The 22,002-nt window shown below is 37.5% G+C and overlaps 1 long non-coding RNA gene across 3 annotated transcripts in view; it reads right to left on the minus strand.

The window, feature by feature from the left end:
* Window positions 1-16,410, minus strand: part of LOC111090525 — a 120,988-nt gene extending 104,578 nt beyond the window's left edge. For 2 of the 3 annotated variants that reach the window (XR_005372194.1, XR_005372193.1), the window contains exons 1-2: window positions 15,662-16,031; window positions 15,278-15,350 (exon numbers count right to left, since the gene is read on the minus strand). This is a non-coding gene — a long non-coding RNA (uncharacterized LOC111090525). Of the gene's footprint in view, window positions 1-15,277; window positions 15,351-15,661; window positions 16,032-16,057 lie in introns of those variants that run through there. The other variant, XR_005372195.1, reaches the window with a different exon arrangement.
* Window positions 16,411-22,002: the final 5,592 nt, after the last annotated feature.

The raw sequence follows: 22,002 nt of genomic DNA on the forward strand, positions 1-22,002 counted from the left end.
GAGCAGAGAATATATTTTATCTAGTTTTTTTTTTCAACCAGCTCCTAATACATGGTGGGAAGCCAATACTAGTTTGTGAAATGATCTAGCAAAAAAAAGAACAGCTTAGCTCATTGTACAAGAAAGAGTTATAATGACAAGTTTAGTCTCCATTTTAGTTGCATTAATGCCAGTGATCAAATGAATATTTTAAAAATTCAATCTAAAGCTTCTTTTCTGTTCTAGCCAAAATACTAGTGCTACATGAACAATTCTCTTGGCTTCTTTGGCATGTTAGTTTCCACATAACAAAAGATCTTGACACAGACTACCTAGAGAGACAGAGAGAGAAGGAGTGTGCAGACAGACGTCACCTTGAACTTACTGGGTATGTTTCAAGTTTATGAGATCAGTCAGTTACAGCTTGCAAAGGTGAATCCAGGTCCAGGTAAATGTTAGTATTAGATATTTGAGTTTTGCAAGAAAAACATTTTCCATTGGGCTGCTCCTTTTAAATACCATGACCAGAAGTGTCCACAGGGAAATCAAAGAAATGTGTTTGCCTTTACCTCTCCTTGTTATCTGTGCTATCTATTCCAGGATTGTGACACTGTACTGCTTTTGTTTGGTGAGTATGGATTTCCTAAGGGGACCTGACGTATCTTTTGAACTACCAGGGAAATAAATTGTCATCTTATACAATTGAATGGATAAGAATTTATGATAAATTTACAAAATGCATGCTAAGGGATTTTAAAAATCTGGCTACATTTGCATATATTTTTCCTCTTCTACAATTTATTTTAATAGGAACTAGAAGTAAATGTTTCTATAAAACAAGTAAATGATGCACTAAGACCTGGTTCTAAATGATGGAAAGGTACTTCAAAACAACAACAGCAACAAACAAACACCAAAATATGTCTTGTCAAATAAGATGTTTTGACCATAATTTTAAAAGTTACATGAAATAGCAGGTTTTGATCATTTGATAATTTCCTTTGTAATTCTCCACCAAGGAACAAGACTATTTTTAGTTTTTCCAAATGAGAGATAAAGTGAAAAAGTTATTATAAATGTTTCTAGACTATATCATTCATTTTTAAAAAGAATTATCTTCTGAAGACTGTGATCTTTAAAAGTGAGCTTCCTACAAACATTCTTAGCCTTGCATTACTATTAATGAGCTTTATCACTGATTTGTTGGCAAACTTCTTCTAAATGTCTATTGTTATCAAGCTAGTGTGCTAGAATGTAAGAACTTTAAGAAGAAATGAAAATTCAAAGACTCTTCTAAGATGATTGAGACAAGATCCCACTGCACACAATCAATGAACTCATATAATCAATTAGGGAGACTCATTTAAGGCCATACCATACCCAGACATCAATGAATAAAGCACAATTTCTCCATTAATCAAATATGTATCCAGAATATAAGATGCCAATTGTAACCACAGCTCCATATTTCCCATTGAGGTACTTAAAAACTGTAGATAGTATAGTGAGGAGTGAGAACATAGTAAAGAATTTTAATATGCTAAAGTCTTTCCTTGCCAAGCCTATCAGGTACGACTCATAAGCTACGTGCAGAGCTTGGATCAAGTATATAAGGGAATATCTCCATAGCCCCTGTTCTTCCACAGATGGCCCATTTCAGAATAAAGAGCAAAGGCCACCTTTCTGGCTAGTAGCCATTCTCTACCCTAATGCTGTTAGATGGCACTAACTCAGGCTTTACATAGCAGCTGATGGCCAAATAATCCAAGTGTAATTAAAAGTCATGTTCAGAAAACAAAAAGAAATCCCCACAGAGCAGTTTCCAGGAGGAAAGCTATCAGGCATCCACATGGGAGGCCAAACATAAAGGATATATGAGCCAAAAATGACTTGGGAAAGAAAAGGGACCTGGCTAAAGATGGAAGTATGAAGGAGGGAAGCTGGAAAATCTCCGGCTCCAAAAGCAGTGGCTGCTCATTGCTGATTAGCTCACCTGAAGGTGACAGGAAAGGAAAATAAGAAAAATCCCTGCCTTGGAACTGAAACAAGAGAAATGCCCTAAGCTCATTAGCATCAGGGAGCCAAAAGGCTTTGTTCCCACACAAAATTAGCAGAGAGAATTACAGAATAATGACCGTCTTTGGTAAACAGACTTAATGCCTGGATGTAGCTGTGGCTCCCCACGTCCATTATTTTTCCTGTGGACAAAAAGGAACATTTGTATTGAAGTCTCTGACGTCAGCAAACAAGCTTGGCTGGACTTTCCCTAGGGGGCATGAGGAACTTATTGAAGCAATGAAAAATTATAAAGTGGTAAAACAGTTTTGACAGGCAAACCCTTTGGAGAAAAAAAGAAAAAAAAAAACTTCCTTCATCAAGGCAAGTTTCTATGATTTAGGTTAGAAAAGAAACATATCAAATGTGTACTCCAGGAAATTGTACTACCTGAGTCTCCTTGTTGGGAAGGCAGAAGACATGTCCCTTAATGAAATATTTATGCTATAGGAGGGGAGGGATTTCCCTCTGTATGAGAAGATTCATTTACTAAAATTACTTTCAGACTGTCTGATTTCTGCCCATTGAACAGTAATAGGGCATTATTGGGATTACCAGTCTTACAGAGCAGAAGCCCACACAGAGCCTGGACTCTTTTGTGAAGACATCAGGGTAGTGGTATTTTGGTTCTTACAATTGCTGTTTTTAAATATGTAGAGAGCACTTAGTAGCAATGCACATAAAATTATTTTTGCCTAATACTACTTCAACCCCCAAAGCTGGATAAATTGGCATCACACATGGAGCTTGCGTTTGGCTTACAATATAGACTATATGGCATTCATGACATTCAGTTTGGGGGAAAGTGCTCTGGAGGATCTCTTAAGTCACCCTTACCACCAGAGCAGCTAAAAGTGAGGCTTACTGAGAGGTTTCTTCGATTATCAACCAGGAGGGAAGAGTCATACATAATAACATATCGTGTACATGAAAAACAAACGGTGTTAACTCTAAACTGGAAGTCACAAGCACAGATATTTTAAATTATAGGCAATGATGTGTGACTTAGTGGCTTCTCACATGGGCAACTCTACCATGAACATCTGCATGTTTGTTCAAGTTTTAAACAATATTTAAAAGTCCAAGAATATCTTAGGGAGAGCATACATTTGGGACGACTGTAGAGATTTTTTTTTTCAAAAACATATTGAATGAGTTTCACGGATTTCTCTGGTGCATGCAACTAGCTCCTGAATTTTGTCTTCCAGATGAACACATGTTTTCATGGGAGGTAGTGAAGTACAGCAGTTAGGACTGATGATTATGAAGTAAAATAAATCTAAAACACAATCCTAGCTCTGCCTGCACACTACTTAATTTTTCTGACCTTCAGTTTCTTCATTTATGAAATGGGGATAACATTGAACCTATGTCAAAAATTTTTGAATGTTTGTTCCTTGACTCATGCAGCATCTGGCATACGATAATCACTCAAAAATCATACACTAAAATAAAATCAATTAAATAGACTCAATAAATCATGGATGACTTTCTATTAGTAACCACATTAGAGATTCAAAGTGGCTGATAGCAAGGAAAAGGTTTCTTTGACAAGGAGAATTCCATGAATATAAAGTCTTATTACTCCACAAGGAATAGGTCAGAGCAGCTGCTATTATTATAAGGATATCAAGAACTCAACAGAGAAGAAGTCTCATACCTTCCACTTTCTCTCTCTAGGTTTTTTTTAGGTGGTCAATGACAGTTCCATGTGACCTTCCTTTGTCTTTCCTTCCTTTGTCTCACAAAGTTGCTTTAGTGTGCCTCTTATATGATTATTTGGATGAGACCCAGCCCCACCTATATGTAAACTTTAAGTAATTTATTTCTTTGAATCTCAAGGTCAAATTTGAATTATTAAAGTGTGAGATAAAGGAACCAAACAAAAGAGCATGAAAGGCTTTTTCTTCATTCATTCTACAAGGGCAGGGTTTGGAAATGGGGTGAATGGGAGGAGACTGAGGGAGTTATGAGGGATGTGATAACTCACATGTGCTGAAGGAGGCCCTTATCTCTGAGTTAAGAAAGAAGAGACTTCCTGACTTCCTCTATCAGCCAATGAAATACCATGTGGCATTTCTTCCTTCCAAGCGGATTCTTTCGAATCAGGCCAAGATACTCTAGATGGCCATGTGTTTTTAGGAAAGACGGTAATATGTGAGTACAACATACATGATTTTGGTGTTTTGCTGAAGGAAAGTTACTGTTATTCATTGCTTTCTAGAGTCACATAATTTAATTTAAAGAAATCTTGGCTTATTGTCATGCAAACTGTTATCTTTATCAGCCTGACTTTGAAACGTTACTATTTAAGACAATTTTCAAGAAATTAGAGTAAAATGTGAATATTAGTATCATACAGAAATCATTTGGCTTACTGGGGAATTCTTAAAACTTGAATGAACTTCATTTTTCTTTCTTTCTTTCTCCCTCCCTCTTTCTTTTCATTTTGGTGAGAGAGAAAGAGAGAAAAACAAATCTGTCTATAATTGCCTCCAAAAAAAATCCTCTAACTGCCTCTAAAGGCAATTTGGGAAGAATTTCTTTAATCATTCACTTATGTGCTGCATGTATTTAACCTTATCAATAAAACAAATATTTTAATATATAACCTAGAAATCATTGTTATGACTCCCACTGGTGTAGGGGTATGGAGAATAAAATCCAAAACAAAACTATAATCTTTCTTGGTTAAAGTAAGTTTCCACTCTGGAAGGAAAGATTGTGCTGCTATAAAAGAACCACTTCCATTGGCTCATTGGCTATAGCCAAGATGAGAGAAGTGTGTGTGTGTGTGTGTGTGTGTGTGTGTGCTTTTCAGCAATTGGAAGTCAGTTATACCTTCAAAGAAACTACAGAATTTCTTTTGGAGGTTGGTTCTTTTCAATAATTTTAAAAGTTAGGTAGATTCAGAGAAGTAATAAATTCATAACCTGTCTCACACTTATTTAGATAACATCAGTGTTTCAGGCTTTGCCTAAGATTGTCCTGTTGACTTGAGGACAAAGAAAAGAAAATACTGGGACATAGATTCAACATGAAGGGTTTTAAAGAATTCTCTTATTACTTGAAGACAGCCTACTTTCATCTGCAATGTGAGCCATGGGAACTCTGATACTCTCTGCTTATCCTTACCTTTGTAAGTCAAGAGCTTTCGGCACTTGTTGGATTCAAAACAGAAAGTTAGAATCAGTTGAATGTCAAAGTTGGCATCTCATTGGAATTTACTTTTCAGTTATAAAGTGTTTTATATTCTGTTTATTTTGTATGGTTTGGGTTTATTTGCCCTTTTCCAAGAAGAAGATATTTATTTTTGCATGAAAAACAAGAGGTATAATATTTATGAAGATTTTTATAGTCAATACATGTGAAGGAAATACATTTACAATGCAAAAATAAGTTGTGTGGGGAAAAAATCCTTGCATGTATTTATGTACATTTTTCTGTGAAGGAATTCCATAGACTTTATCAAATTCTCAAAATGTCTTAAGAGTAAAAGCATTGAACAACAGATCTGTACGGAAACTGTTCTGATTAAACTAATAGAATAAATGAGTAAATAAGTACAAGAAGTTTAGAATTTGAAGGGTATTAAGTAGGGTTGTAATTTGTCTTTTAAATACTCATATTAAAAGAAGGAGTGAAGAGGTTATCTTTTCTGACATTGGGAAATGTCAGTGGTTGTGGACATAGGCATCAAAGAGGGCAAACAAATAAAGACCATGAACTTTTTATAAATGAAAATACGTTTTGCACCCAGGAAACACTTGAATTTTCCTTCATTAATCAGAGGCACAGAATCATCTAGGTAAGTTATTAAAATGCAGATTCAGATTCAGAACAACTGGGGTGGAGCCTGAGAATCTGCATTTCTGATAAGCTTCCAGATGAAACAATTGCTCCTGCTGTGTCACATGTTGAATAACCAGGCCTATGGCTAATAAATGCTGTGGTAAGCAAAGAAAAAGTGGCACAGTGTTTTATCTGACTTTCTAATTTATCTTGCTTTAGCACTGGGTTGACTTTTCCTCGTTACCTACACCCTTGGACAAGCATCAGTGCCTTTGTGTTATTTCATGACATCCTGACTGTTCTCCCTGCCTCGTCTGTCCTCTTTCTCCAAATTATCAATATTATTATTATTGTTATTGTTATTTCTATTATTAATGCTGTCTGCCAGGTAGTCTTTTTTTTTTTTTTTTTAAGATTTATTTACTTTAGAGAGACAGAGTATGAGGGTGGTAGGGATAGGGAAAGAGAGAGAATCTCAAGCAGACTCCTTGCTGAGTGGGAAGCCAACATGGGACTCTTATTTCATGACCCTGAGATCATGACCTGAGTTGAAATCAAGAGTCAGATGCTCAAAATGAGCTACTCAGGAGCCCCATGCCAGGTAGTCTTTTAAACACTTTTTAAGAATTGACTCATGAATCCATCCTGTTGCACATCAGTCATCTTTCAAAATATCATTCAATGATTTCAAAATATCATTCTTATCATATTGCTCTCATACTCCAAATCTTCCATCAGCTCCAACAGTTCTCTCAGAATAGATTCAGATCATTTTCTCTTAGACACTCCCATTCACCATCATTGTTCCAGAGTCAGAACTTCCCAGATGAGGCAAATCACAACTTTGCACCATTCTGTAATGTAAGTGTAAACTTTAACTTGCCATTAGTTAGCTAGTTAACAGGGTCACCTTTTGATAATCCATTAATTATACTATTTATTTTTTTCTTTTTTTAAGATTTTATTTATTTATTCATGAGACACAGAGAGAGACAGAGAGACAGAGAGACAGAGAGAGAGAGAGAGAACAAGCCAGAGGGAGAAGCAAACACCATGCAAGGAGCCCGATGTGGGACTTGATCCCAGGACTCCAGGATCACATCCTGAGCTGAAGGCAGGTGCTAAACCGATGAGATACCCAGGGAACCCCTGTTTTTTTCATTTTCTCCCTTGACATGTAAGATTTTTGTAAGTTTGACAGCCTTCTATGGCTAAGAAATCATCAAGCATTAATATGTCTAGATTATTTAGTGCTTTAGAGTAGATATTAATAATAAAAAGATTCCAAGAACTTTCAAGGGAAAAACAGGAGATGATCTACTAGAACCAAGGTTAATTTGGCAAATGTGTCTTAATTCTTTTTATGTATATCCTGATACCATATGCATTCAGGGTCTTTGTTAAATGATGTAGATGGCTATCATGTTAGGTTAGAAATATCCTAAAATTATGAAGGAGTGCAGCTTTCATAAACTGTAGAATACTTGGAGAAAAGTATACATTTTCACAAGTTTTCATGTCAGCAATATTCACGATAGCAAAAACTGGAAGCAATCAAGTGTCTATCAGCTGATGAATGGATAAACAAAAGTGGTATATCCATACAATGGAATACTATTCATTTCTGAAAGAGAATGCAGTGCTGATACATATAATGATATAGATGAAACCTGAAAATATGCTAAAGGGGGAAAAGAAGACACAAAAGGTCACATATTGTATGATACCATTTATATGCAATTTTCAGACTACGCAAGTCCATAGAGAGAGAAAGCAGATTAGTGGTTTCCAAGAGCTAAGGAAAGGGGGGGATTGGGAAAAGAGTTTCCTTTTGAGGTGATGAAATATTTTGAAACTAGACATGATAGTTTTACAACATAAGTATAATAAATGCCACTGAATTATATATCTTAAAATCATTAAAATGATGATTTTGTATTGTGGGAATTATGTAAATTATAAATAAATACATGTTTGAAGGAAGTTTGAGGTGTTCTGTTGTCTATTTCTTACTGGATTCATTGGTCTCATGTGGATAGCAAAATCTTCAATAATTGTCAACAGATTGGCCTTCTCTTTAAAGTTACCACGTGGTCTCAAATGGCCAAAAAGACTACAGGGAAGCCCATGACACATATTCCTCCATGATAACCTTAACCAATTCAAACCAACTTATCTAGAATTCTGGGCCTTTCATAATATGAGTTATCATGACTCGACTTTATTTAGCATAGCTCTCCAAATTTAACCTCTGCTTCATACAGATACATCACATCAGAATTCCATGAATGCATGAACATAATTGTCACCTCCATATATTTCCTGATATCATTAACCCCAGGTGAAATACTCCACCCTTTCCTCTAAACACATCCTATCCATTCTCTAAGTCCTAGCTAAAGTGCATTAGGATTTATTGTCACCTTTTTTGAAAGATGTTTCCTTCTGCACTGGTGAGTTATATCCAACCCTCAAAGACTCATCATGTGTCGTCAGTGATATCTTGTCTTGTCAACTAGTTCATTAGAATTGAGGCCATCTGTGTTACAATAACTTAGATAAGAGTATAGGCCTCTGATCTAAAAATAATTTGGTCATTTGTTCCAAGAAAGCTTTGCCCAGAAAACATAAGCTATAATCTGATAAATAATTTCACACCTTGCTTCAGGAACTTCCACAGGTCAGTTTATAAGAGACACCTAGGTAACAGCTTACTTATTAACCACAGTTTACATATCGAGACTCACTTCAAGACTTTCACTCTGCTATGTCTACCATTCTAACCAATTACATTACAAAGTATACCCAATCCCTGTCAATTCCTACCTTTTAAGATCTGCCTTTAACCACTTAAACTCAGACCCCAAATCCTTGTAAATACTCAAATTCTGGCTCCTCAGTTCAGGCACTACTGAGGCTCTGTCAAGATGTTTTCCCTTAATGCAGTAAACCCTAACAAAGGTTTGGTTTTGATTGATTAGCAGCTCTCTAATGAGAATCAGTGGGAACTCATCATCCTAACACATGAATCAGTCTCCCTTATACTCACTTTACCCATGAGCCATGATGGATAAAAAAGGAAGCACTTCATAGAGGAGAAAGAACAGGAAGGAGGGATTTGCATGAGAAGAAAAGAAGGAAAGAAAGAGAGAAAGAAGTCGAAAGAAAGAAAGAAAGAAAGAAAGAAAGAAAGAAAGAAAGAAAGAAAGAAAGAAAGAAAGAAAGAAAGAAAGGAAAGTGAGAGGGATGCCTGGGTGGCTCAGCAGTTGAGAGTCTGCCTTCAGCTCAGGGCATGATCCCAGAATCCTGGGATCAAGTCCCACATCAGGCTTCCTGCATGGAGCCTGCTTCTCCCTCTGCCTGTGTCTCTGCCCCTCTCTCTGTGTCTCTCATGAACAAATAAATAAAATCTTTAAAAAAAAAATAAATCTCATGATGTGAGCCATCATCATGCAAATAGCATATGTTACTAAGAGTCAATGTCTGGGAAGGATCTAGTTGGGAGTCAGAGCTTCTTTTCTAATTATACACACAATTATTAGCCACATCGGGGACATATGATTTCAAATAGAAAAGTAGCTTCTCTGGAAATTTAAGGTAATTCTTCCTAAATTGGAGCATAGCTCTCTAAGGAACCAGGATCTATAATGACCTTCTGAAGTTGTAATGGAGAGACCCCTCTGGAGTCTATTCTCTTTTGTGGACATATTTATGGGTTTTGGTATGATTGAACATTTACTGGTACCTAGAATTCTGTAGAGTGAGTTCACCTCTCCATTAGGGTACTTAGCACTGATTATTCCCAATTGCACTCTTGTGCATCACTGTGGTGATAAGCCACATAGATTATTCATTACACTATGAACTGAAAAGTAAGGAAGAATGAAAGTTCACAAATAGGGAAATGACAGGGACTGTGAAATTGGTGCATCTTGGGAACCAAAAATCCTACCCTCAAATCTTGGATGGAAAAAGCCCTTAGTCATGCTATCAGGAAAACCTTAGAATTATTACTAAAGAGCAAATTATAAAGGATACCACAATACAGATTGGTGGGTGGTGGGAGGAGCCTTTTTAGGTTAACAGGCTAAATCTTAACCACAGTAAACAGGAGAGTGAGTCTTTCTGAATGAATACAGCCTTAACCTGGCATTGGCTTTCCCGTAGCTTACTTCAATTTAGGATTCCAAACAGTAAGACATTACAGACTTTCTGGAAGATTCTGTGCCCACTTTTTATTTTTTCTAATTATTAATCATGTGACCTAGAAATTCTCCCTGATGGCACTCCTTAGTGAATGAAGAATCTATCTTCTTCCTAGGGTTCAAAAAAAGTGGGGGCTCTGTCATCCCATTACTTTAGAAAACAGTAAAACTCTTCCTGTAGTACTTGATTCTAAGTTAATAAATCAATAGATAAATAAGAAAATAAAGTTACACAAAGCTACTTTAAAGAAAATGAAAGGTTTCCAGGTCAATTGAATGGTATTATGAGACTAACTGAATGTATTAACATATCTAGGAAAGATTATGTTGGCCAGAACGAGTGTTGGTTCCATGAAAGCTTAGCAGGACAGTCAGAGAAATCAATGTTGCTAGTATTCATTTAGATGAGGTGGAGGAGAGAATGCTCTAGTCCCACTGACAAAACCTTCTCTAAAAGTGCAAAGAGTGTTCCTTGAGCTACCTTAGCCAGATGTGTTCTGAGATTCTGTAAGACACTATGATAGTTCCATGATCGCCATCTGGCTTCCCACATAGGCCTTCAGATTGTAAAAGATTGGTTATGCCCATGAGTTCTGACTTTTCTGTGACCATCTGATTTCTTGGTACATATTGATAGGTACCTATGTCTCCAACAACTTCTTATAGATATCTTTGAAAGATAGAATTCTTCCCATATGATGAAATTAGGATTCCGAGCCTGCAAAAGTGAAACTCTGTTCAACTCACTATGCCATTTTGTCATGAATTCTTTTACACAACTATTCTCCTCAACATAATTACCCTCCTTAAACATTTAGCTCTTCCTTCCTCACCTTCCATATTATGGATGAAATGGAAACCACCAGTTCCTCATCTCTCTGTTCCAAACTCACCAAATCACCTCACCTATATCTTCAACCATATATCTTCTTTCTCTGCCTCTCTCTGTCCCTTTGTGGCTCTCTGCCTTTCCTATAGACATAGATATATTAATTCATATTTATGTGTATATAGAGGTGTGTGTGTGTGTGTGTGTATGTGCATCAGTCAGTTTTTTTTTTTACTTCCTTAAGAGTACATTCTTCTACTGTGCTTTGAATTTCATTCTCTCTCTTTTAACTGGTTCCTACATGTTGCCAATTTTTCATCCAACACATTTATAAAATGCTTATTATATTCCAGATACTAGTCAGCAGCGCAAATTTTCTCTTATCCTCATTAAAACCTTTCAAGGATGGCATTCCTATCAATTTTGCAGAGAAGAAAATAGTCACAACAAAGTTAAGTACAATACAGATGGTGAGTAGCAGAGCTGAGCTTTGAAACCAGGTTATTTTGACTCCAAAACACTTTTTCTTGTTTATTTTTTGTATTGTTTCTTTCCTCCATTAGAATATTGGCTCTCTGAGAGCTGGGACATATCTCTGTTGTGAAGCACTATATCCCCAAATCCTCCAATAGTGACTGGCACATAGTATATATTCAATTGATAGTAGTTGAATAAATTAATGAGTGAATAAATGAATTCTCCTTTTATGGATATGGAGGCTGAAGACTTTTTCTTTTGACCTCTTTGCTCTCTATACAGAAATCAGATGTTCCCACCCCACCCATCACAGTGTCAGTGGCTTGTGATTCTTCTTTTTCCCTTGGAACTCATTAACTTGGCTAAAATATGGCTTACTGGTTTTCGTTCATAGGTTTCCTCTTGGCTTATTTCTAATTATTTCTCTTGAAATTATTCTTTCTTGAGTAACTCTGGCTTTTGCTGGAACATCCTGTTCAGAAAGCTGGAGGGGAACAATTTGGTGTATTTATCAGCCTCTATATGACCTTGTTGTTCCAAACGTCCTCAGGCCAAATCTGATTTATCTTTTGCCTCAAGGGCACATATTACCCAGGTTCCTGTATGTACTAGCTTCGTGTGGCTCAAATCAAAGTCCTTTAGCTTACAAAATCTCTGTTCAATGCACTCCCTCACCAGATTTTCTTCTAAGAGAACAAGTTGCATTTTAGGTGATAGAAATAGCTGGTAGGTATGCTTCTTCTCAAGCCTTCCCTGCTGACTACTGAGAGACATTGAGGAATTTTTCCACAGGACTGTTTTCCACCTCTTCCTTACCCCTTGCCTGACCCTAGATCTCATAACACTGATCAATAGATCGTTAAATAGGCTTTTGGGGGACATCTTTATGTTGCTAGAAGTCTGCAGTTGAACATTTTCCTCTTATTATGCTCTTTCTTTGGTGCTATATTCATGAAATTAGGCAAAGCAGCTTTAAATTTTTGATCTGTAGCAGTTTTCTCCATGGAGTTTGGTGTCCCGCCCCTGCCTTCATTGCCTTTGTTGTTTTATATCTAGGAGCCAATTAATGTAAACTATAAGAAAGCTAAAATACAGATTCTCAGGCCTCACACTTGAGATTCAGATTGCAGGTCTGAAGCTGCATCTGCAAATGCACATTTAAAAATCTCCCTAAGTGATTCTGATGTATGGCTTTTTATAACACCGTGCTGCTGAGTGTTCTTCATAGATGATGAGCAAAAGAAATGGGTCTGTTACTGCTATTTTAGCTAGAAAGTGAATTATTACAGAGGTAGAGACTTGGCTTTATTTATCTCAGTTTTCAATATTGCTCATGAAACAATAATTAAAACATCCCATCAAAGCTTTCATGGATTTCCTGACACCTAAGTTTCTGCATAAAGAGCATACCTGGAAACTAAAGAGTTAAGTCAGTTTTCACCTAACCATAAATGAAGTAGAGGGAGAGAAAGCAGATTCTGCCCCTGGAGATTTGAAAGGACTTAAATGTTAGCACTAACATATTGAACCTAATTCTCAGCTTCAGAGGTAGTCAGGGCAATCACCCAAGAGATCAATGCTTGTTCTCCCCTGGGGACAGACGGACTCCTGCCTTTCCTGTTCCATACCCCAAACCTCATTTCTGACCAACTGTCCAAGACAGAGAATAGTTGTTGTTTTTCTTCTTCTTCTTCTTTTTCTCTGAAAAATTCATTTAGGACATAACATCATAATTTTCCACCCCCACTCGTTTTTCTTCTTTTTGTGAAAATCAATAACCTATAGAACTGGATTTTATGAAGGCTGAAGCAGTTAGAAGAAAATAAAGGAATGAATCTTTTGGCTCATCATATTTCACACACCCACCTGCTTACTGCCTTTGTGCCAGCCAGAAGAGACCAGGGAACACCTAGGTATGGATGCCATGTGTCTGGGCAAAGTGGGCAGCAAAATGGAAAGGAAGTATTCTCATTACACAGAGGTAGAGAAAGAGACAGACACACACACACACATATACATAGAGGAAGAGAGAAAAATAAGCACACATAAGAAAGAGAGGGAGGGAGAGAAGGGAAAGAGGAAGGAGGGAAGGAGCAGCATGAACTTGAATGCCTAAATTTGGCTATGGCACTGGTTTCATGAGTAGAAGGCAACTATTAAATATATGTTGACTGCTAACTGATTTAACAAATGAATTAATAAATGAATACAGGAATGAACATTTAGTAGCAAATGAGAGCAAGTTAGGAAGATATTAGAAACATACTAGAAGTCTCTTTCATGGTAATAGAATCAGGAAAAATTCTACCTTTCCAATCATAGGGTATCATGATCTAAATAGTATTGAAGGTTGCTTAACTTGATAGCAATATGTAGGGTATGTTAGACTAGGAGAAAATAGTTATAAGCAGTCCCATTTGGCAAACAGTATCATGCTCTAGGAATGTGATGAAGGTCAGGCCTGGGATAAGGACAGTGTTAATGGGGAGAAGTAGGCAGTAAGAGAAAGTATGTCAGAAAAAAAAAATGAGAGACTTTAGAAAAAGATTAGACTGTGGGGTGAAAGACAAAGAATAATCTTGGGGGAAGACACTTGCAATTCAAGAAATAATCTTCTCTAGGTTAAGATTTCCATGCAGTTAATTGCTACCTTCTTTGGATTTTCACTATAATGTGTGCATGCTTTTTTTGTAGAGTTTGCATTGTATGATTTATTGCTACTTATTTGTTCTTATCTTTCTTTATGCTGGATTGCTAGCTTCTTTGGAAAAGACATTTACTCCCAAGCCAGTGGGAATCAGTGCACAGGTTCCAGGTATTGGTTCTAGGAACCTGGGAGAGTTGTCAATGATTAGGGAGAAGACTTGTCTGGTGTCATTGTTTTAAAAGGGAAAAGCCAAGACATAAATTCCAAGTGTAAGCTAGGCTTTACAACTAAGTATTATGATCCAATAGATGAACTGCCTATAATGTCAGGGCACAAAGGTATGAGGCCACAGGGCAGAGCAAAAATCAGAGACACATTGAATATATGATAGAAGGGCTATACAAGTAAGGAGGATAATAATAATGATGGTGATATCATTAGAGTATTTCCTATGCACTAACACCATATAAACGCTTTAACTTGTTAATGTTTACCTCAACACTAAGCAGGATATATTAAAAATAAGAAAGCCCAAATAATAACTTTCATTTTACCATTGTTTATCTCCTTTCTCTCTGTGAGTCCATTAAAGTTACAACAGACATTTAAAAACCTGTATTATCTTAGGAAGACAAAGTTAATAAAAGAGAATGCAACCAGGTGTAAAACTTTCTGCATTTTTGCAGAGGTTGGAAGAATGAATATTGACTTAGCTGAAGAGAAGAAGTTTTAATCCAGGATGCCTGTGTGGCTCACTTGGTTAAGCATCTGCCTTTGGCTCAGGTTATAATCTTAGGGTCCTGGGATCAAGCCCTATGTCTGGCTCTGCTCAGTGGGGAGTCTGCTTCTCTCACTCTCCCTCTGTGCTCTCCCTTTTTTTCTTTCTCAAATAAATGAATAAAATCTTTAAAAAAATGATGAAGAAGTTATTATCTAAGTGGCTACTAACTCCACAAATCTCTGCCCTTCCCTGATGGGGAAATAATCTTTTATAAGTGGTGGTGAAACCCTGGGTGGGGAAATGACAGAGACTTGGCCTAGATAAAAAGAAACACTTTCTATGCTACTACCTGCCCTTCTTTCCTTCTCCAAACCCCTACCAACTATCTCGTGCTCTTAGGCTGCTTCCAGGATCTCCATTGCAGCCTCTACTCTAAATCAATGACATGTTTATAATTTGACATTTATAATAGGAATCCAGGGTTCTAGTCTTTTACAGATATGATTAAGTTAGGTTTATGAAAATGATTATTTTATAAGAGACATTGCCTTCAGATATTTCTCCTCACATACCTGTGATTTTGTACATTTTGATATGATCTTCAGTTTTAAAGAATGAGGCAGAAGCTTCAGGTCCAATGACTATCTAGTGTAGAGCAGGAGAAAAAAACACTGGATCATGTTGGCACATGATTACAATAACAATAATAGCAGTCATATGATGTGAGTAAACTTGGAGAGAAGTGTCAAACACTTCATCTCTCGCATCTCAGTTCTAGGCTCCTGAAAGCAGAATGTTTTGAATGGTAGGGTATTACATCATGATTCTCTCTTTTCTCCCTCATTCAGCAACTGTGCTACTTTTGGGCTTTTGAAGAAAACTAGCCCTCAGACTTTGAGATTAGTCACAATAGTTTAACAAGGGTAAAATAGAAAGGGATAAATCATGTATCTTACCTCTTATCTGGCATACCAAATTTTGTTGATTTAAGACGGTTGTTCTATATTTGTCACTAACAGACAAACGATCTAGAACAGACAATTGGCAATATCAAAATATTATACCCCTCCCACTAACCCCAAAAAGGTAGTGTTGAGGAAGATAAAGACTTCTCAGAAGAGAAAAAGTTTAGATCCATCTTTCCTCCACCAACAATGTTCCTCTATCTATCTCCACCATCATTATTCAGTGATCACAGTCCAGGTTTGACAGCAAAATATAAGCAATGACATGAATTAGGAAATTACTGAAAATGAAAAACCCTCAGGTAAATGTCTCTGAGTCAAGATACTTTAGTTGTCTTCATAAGACAAAATTTTAAAAGCCAGAAATTTAAAAAATAAAAATAGTACCTAAATCATACATTTTCTCATCCCAAGGGAGCCTTATTTGTCATCTGGTTTCACCTTCTCCCATCATCCCTGACAGGTCATCATCTTGCCTCATCAGAGTGTCTTCCAGTGAGGAGAGAATTGACCTCAATAAGTGGATACAGTGGAGATGGCTTGAAACTCCACGACACTTCAGTTCTCTTCTCTTACTATAGAATGTATCCATTAATTAATTGAGCAGAGCTGATTAAGTGCTTCCTGCATGCCAGAGGTTTTTATTGGCATTATGAGAGAAGATGCTACACATCTATCCATTCTTACGGGTTTCAGCTAATTATTGATTCAGCAGCATCAGCATTTGGAACTCTTCCTATCTAAATCTACATCTACTGTTTTGCACCAGGTTCTTGATGTTCTTTATCTCCAAGGGGACCTCAGAACCTGGAGTATTATCACCAGCCATGAGACTAAAGTAATTCCAGGCACAATGCTTGTTGAGACACACTCATTAAACAAATACAGAAAACAGGAGTATGCAGAATGATTTAATATGAGCTAATTTACAGATAGTCTCTGCTTTCTAGAGGTTAATTATCTAGAAGAATTCACAGTAACAAACATTAACTACCAAAAGGAAGGCATACCCAATGTATAATAGGTCCACACAAAAAAACAAGTCAATACTTGGACAAGGGAGTCTTCGAGGGAGAGATAATATTTGGAAGTCATGACTGTTAACAAGAATCTGAACCTTTGTGTGAACTTGAAACCCCAGCTTCTCTGCTTTTAAAATGGATACAGATCCACCTTCCTTTTTTACCTGACCCATTGATTCTATGAACAGGATGGAGAGGTAAATTAAGAAAGTGGCAACCCACAAGATTCAAAGGCAGTTTAGATGCCAACAAAGCAGAAAGTCTTTACATAGCACAATATACACACAGGATTGGCAACTAAATGTAGTAGAGACTGAAAATATAAATCATCCAGAGGATTATCTTAGAAATCCTTGGATATTTGCCTGTTCATGCAGAATCAGTAGAGAGATATTGATTATAGCCCTAACCTTGAATATGCCATATGCATTCCTGTCTCTCCCCAGAGATGACCTCATCAGAGCCAGAATAATGGTAGTTATGATCTGTGGCAACAATTCTATAAACACAATGCTCTGTAATTCTGGGGTGCATTTCAGAGCCCCTGAGATTACTATACTCATCAAAGCAAAGGAACTGTACTCTGGGTGACCAAATAACCCAGTTTTTCTAGGATAATTCCAGTTCCTAGTATTTTTCACTCTCAAAAATGTCCTTATTTAGATTATTAACTATATGGGAACTCTTAACTATTCCCTTCTTTCTAAAAGACATGCAGAGGTGAGCCACAGACATCTATTTTCCTGCAGCAGACTTCTAAGTAAACCAGAAGGATAGCTTGAAGTACCCTTGTGGAGAACACAAAAACTGTTTAGAAACTGTACCATAGACAAAAGGCCCTACCATGCTTTGCAAATAAGGTTTTGTCAATTCAATCTGATCTCATTCTAGCTTAATACTTGACCTCACTTACATTTTTGTTGTTGTCTATTTGCTTTATCAAATTATCAGCTATCTCAAGGTTAAATTAGAAGTTTCTGGAAGGCAACAACCCATGTGACATAATCAAGATAGTGCTAATTTAGGAGCAGGCATATGTACCTCATTAATACTTTATAAGGAATCCACAATTGTTCCAACAGACTGAAAATTCTGTGAGTAGTCCTAATTTTATAAGTAAGAAAACTGAATCCCTGGTCCTGTTAGCTGGTATTGAATTGATGGTTCCAGGATTTAACCAGGTGCTCTAAAGACAAATTCCAATCTCTGTTACCAGACTGCACCTCAGTTTTTGTTGCTAATGATTCTTATTACAACAATCATTGCATAGCAGATGCAGAGTGGGACCAGGAGACTTATTAGGCACTTTGGAAGCTTTTAAATGATCTCATAGCTTCTTCCATTGCCAACCTCTAATTCTCATGCAGGTTCTTACTCTGCCAGTCACTGAATCTAGCCTGGAAGTATCTTCCTTCAACAGCCCCTTACTCTCCACGTGTTATTCAGGTCCTCACCTCCCCCAGGAAGCCCTCTTTGATGCCTTAGATCCATGAAGATTTCTTTCTTTTCTGAGCTCTTATATCAGCGACTTCTAGAATCTTAATTTGGAATTTCAGTTGTTGACTACCTTTACATGACTGATTCTTATTTCCATAGTATTTTGTTGACTCACTCTGAATAGAGATTGTATTTGCTCATTGCTGTAACTGCAGCTCCTTTTCTCCCACTCACCCTCATACCATAGGCCAGGACTCAGAGACATGGCAAGCAGAGTAGACACAGACACAACAATGTACAGCATGAGGGTGACTGAATCCTCTTGGGAAACCCTGGCAGTATTGCCTCTTACTATAAAACTGACTCCAGAATGAGATCAGGCTACCTCATGGGTAGTAAAAGGAATAAATCAGGCTCAGGGACCCACCACCTGCCCTTTGACCTCCCTGTTCCCTTATGTATCTGGGGTCCAAAGGGCTTTTACCCAAGGCAGTTGAAGGGAGGCAAGCCTGAACAGATCTCTGCATGGAAACCTCTTTCCCTAAGGCTGGAATGTGTTAATAACTGTGACAATTTCTGACTTCTGATGTGTTCAAATCTGTAACCATCAAATGGACTAAGCCTCATTTGTGGCAGTAGTATTCATCCTTGTGGGGTTTTACTATCAATCGTGACAGACTCTACCATTTAAAACCTGTTAATTTAACTTATATTTCAAAATGTTGGAGAAATCTCAGAGGGAGATATAGGGGCAGGCACACAATTATAAAAATCTGTTACACCATTAGAAAGAAAGAGAAGGAAGGAAAGAAAGAAAGAAAGAAAGAAAGAAAGAAAGAAAGAAAGAAAGAAAGAAAGAAAGAAAGATAGATTACCTTTTCAGTGGCAGTTTCTTCTGTTCTGATATTCTTTCCCCAAAAATGTCCATGGGCTAAACCCCTCACCTCCGTCAAGTCTTGGCTTAAATGTTATCTTCAGAAGAAGACCTACCTTAACCGTTAGAATTAAAATCGTTATTGTCTCACCTTGCTAGTTATCCCTGAACTCTTTCCTTCCTCTTTACCCTGATCCTTTTTCTAACATCTTATAAAATACATTTATTTATTCCATGTATTATTTAGTGTATGTCCCCTCACTATGTAAACTCTATGTGGTTGGCAATTTTTTATTGCTTTTGTTCACTCATGCATTACAGATGTGTAGGATAGTGCCAGGCACTTAGGAGATAATCAGGAAGTTGTTTTCATAGAATATAAAAGAATGAGTAGACGCTGTATCCTTACCAAACCCTGGGTAATTCAAGAATGGCTCACCTAGAGATAGTGCAACCAGAGAAGGTGTCAAAAGACTTCCAAGGACACAGAACTATCTGAGTATATACAAATGAGGCCAGACACATGGTTTCTAAGACTGGATGTCAGAATCCTCTCTGCAGTATTGGACCCTATTGGGATCTTTGTTGACACAAGCTTTGAACAAGCTGGAGGCATACTAGTACTTCCACCTTCTAAAGACCCAAGAGTCTGAGAAATTAAACTTGAAAATATACATATCATCCCTCACTCACCTGTTGGCACTTAGATGCTAACTGCCATCTTCCTAGCATTGCACTCAGCACTTTAGTAAGGAAAAACAAGGAGCAAGATACATCAAGGTATCTACAGTCAGGACCCAGGAAACAAACAAACAAAAAGAGTAATGAGAATGGTAAGAATCAAAGAAATGATAGGACTAATACACAGAATATAAGCATTCACTAAAACTCCATTATGATTCAAGCTCCATTCTGGGTATTAGAAATATGATGATGACAACATAAGATTTCAGCTGGGATTTGGGAAGGGGTCACAAATTCATCACTAAAATATAATGCAACAGGTGCTATAAGATTTGCATATAGAAAGTGGTTTGGGAACACAGAGACAACAGTGAATAATTTCCCCATAAATGTAGGGAAAGCTGAAATGACAAGGTAATATTTTGTTTTGGTCTTGAAGGACAAATTGGAGTTTGCCAGAAGAGGAAGGTGTACATTTCAGGAAGAAAAAAAAATAAGTGAGGGCAAATGTAGATATCAGGATTCCCTGCATTTCGGAAAGGCAAGACCCTATAGTTCTCTTTCTTTACTCACTGTGCCAGGGTATGTCTGGTCCCCTCAAACTCTCTCCCAATGCATTGGACAGTGCCTGCTTCATAAGATACTTTTTTTTCTAAAGATTTTACGTATTTATTCATGAGAGACACACAGAGAGAGGCAGAGACACAGGCAGAGGGAAAAGCAGGCTCCATGCTGGGAGCCTGACGTGGGACTCGATCCTGCGTCTCCAGGATCATGCCCTGCGCCAAAGGCGGCACTAAACCACTGGGCCACAGGGCTGCCCCATAAGATACTTCCAAGTATAAACTGAGTAAATGCTTAAAAGAATGAAGCAATCAGGGTCTAGCCAGCTTACTGATCAAGGCTTCCAACCCATTTCCTTATTTTTAACAAAAAGGCTGATATTTTTAAAGACCAGCTCTTGCAGTTCAAGGTCTAATGGGACTCTGCTCTGATTTTGTCACTAATACTTTCCACTATGAAGGTGATGATTAAACCCTGTGACCAGGAGTCACATGATGCCTTTGACCCAGGTGTGCCTAACACAAGTTTGAGCTGGCAGTGGTCATTTAGAAAATAGTACCAAGGGAGAACAGTACAGAGAGGCATTCAGAGAGTCAGACAGGCTGCTCAAAGCCTTTCCCTGCCGGCTACTAGCATGTGATCTTGGACAACTACTTAATAGCTCTATTACTCTATTTATAAAATATGAATACAAGGATCTAGGTCTTAGTGTTGTTATAAGACCCAAATAAATTAGCACTATACAAAATCTCTGAACAGTACCTGATACAAAATAGGCACTTGGTAATACTTAGATGCTGTTATTAAGAGTTGCTATGACACTGATTTTCGTGATTCCTCCCCTACAGTGCTGCTCTGTCACACTGCTCTGACAGATTTAGCAGATAGAAGGAGCTGTATACCAGGAGTTAGGAGGCCTAGGTCCTAGTCTTGGCTCTGCCCAAACTAGCTGTCTCATCTAAGGCAAATAACTTTCTCCTCTGAGTCTCAGTTTCTTAAGAGGGCTATGGTTAGCCTCAGATATAACTATAGAGATAAAAGAACTGGAGACACATTGTTAGAAGATCTTTTGGGTTTCCAGTTTCTCCTTGTTTTAGAGATGGACACCACCAGCATATTGATAAAAGTTTCCCAGGGGACTGGTGCTTCTTCACAACTGGTTAAGAAGTAAGCACAGAGAGAAAATATGGATTCTGGGAGGAAAATCTGACCCTGTGCCCAGCAAACAATGTGTGTGGGTTGCATTGCTAGCCCCCCACTGTTGCGGTTCAAGTACAGCTTGGGCCAGCAGGTGAAAGTGAAAGCAAACACTCTGTGTTCCTAGCATGGTGCTAAATAGAGGGAAAACTTCCTCCCTGCAGCAAGTGCAATGTTGTGGGGACACAGAAGTTCCAGTTTCTATTTTCCCCCCATCGTTACACTTAGGTTACTGAACTACAATTGCAGGATTTCCTTACCTGTGTTTCCAACCAGAGCATGAGCTCATGAAGGGCACTGATTGTTATTTTTATTGTTATCATTTGTATCTCTATTCATAGCATTTCACAAGGTGCCTGGAACAACAAATATTTGTTGAATGAATAAAGCAATAAAGGTTGAACAAAAAATAATAATAATAACCAATGCCTTTGCTATGTTTTACTCATTGAAGGCAGTGTGTGAAGTGCCATATATACATTATTCCAATTAATCCTCTGAGCAGGACCACAAGGGAGGTATTCCTATCCCTATTTCATGGACAAGAAAACAGA

The sequence above is a fragment of the Canis lupus genome, chromosome 17 (genome assembly GCF_011100685.1).
Source record: "Canis lupus familiaris isolate Mischka breed German Shepherd chromosome 17, alternate assembly UU_Cfam_GSD_1.0, whole genome shotgun sequence".
Classification (NCBI taxonomy): domain Eukaryota; kingdom Metazoa; phylum Chordata; class Mammalia; order Carnivora; family Canidae; genus Canis; species Canis lupus.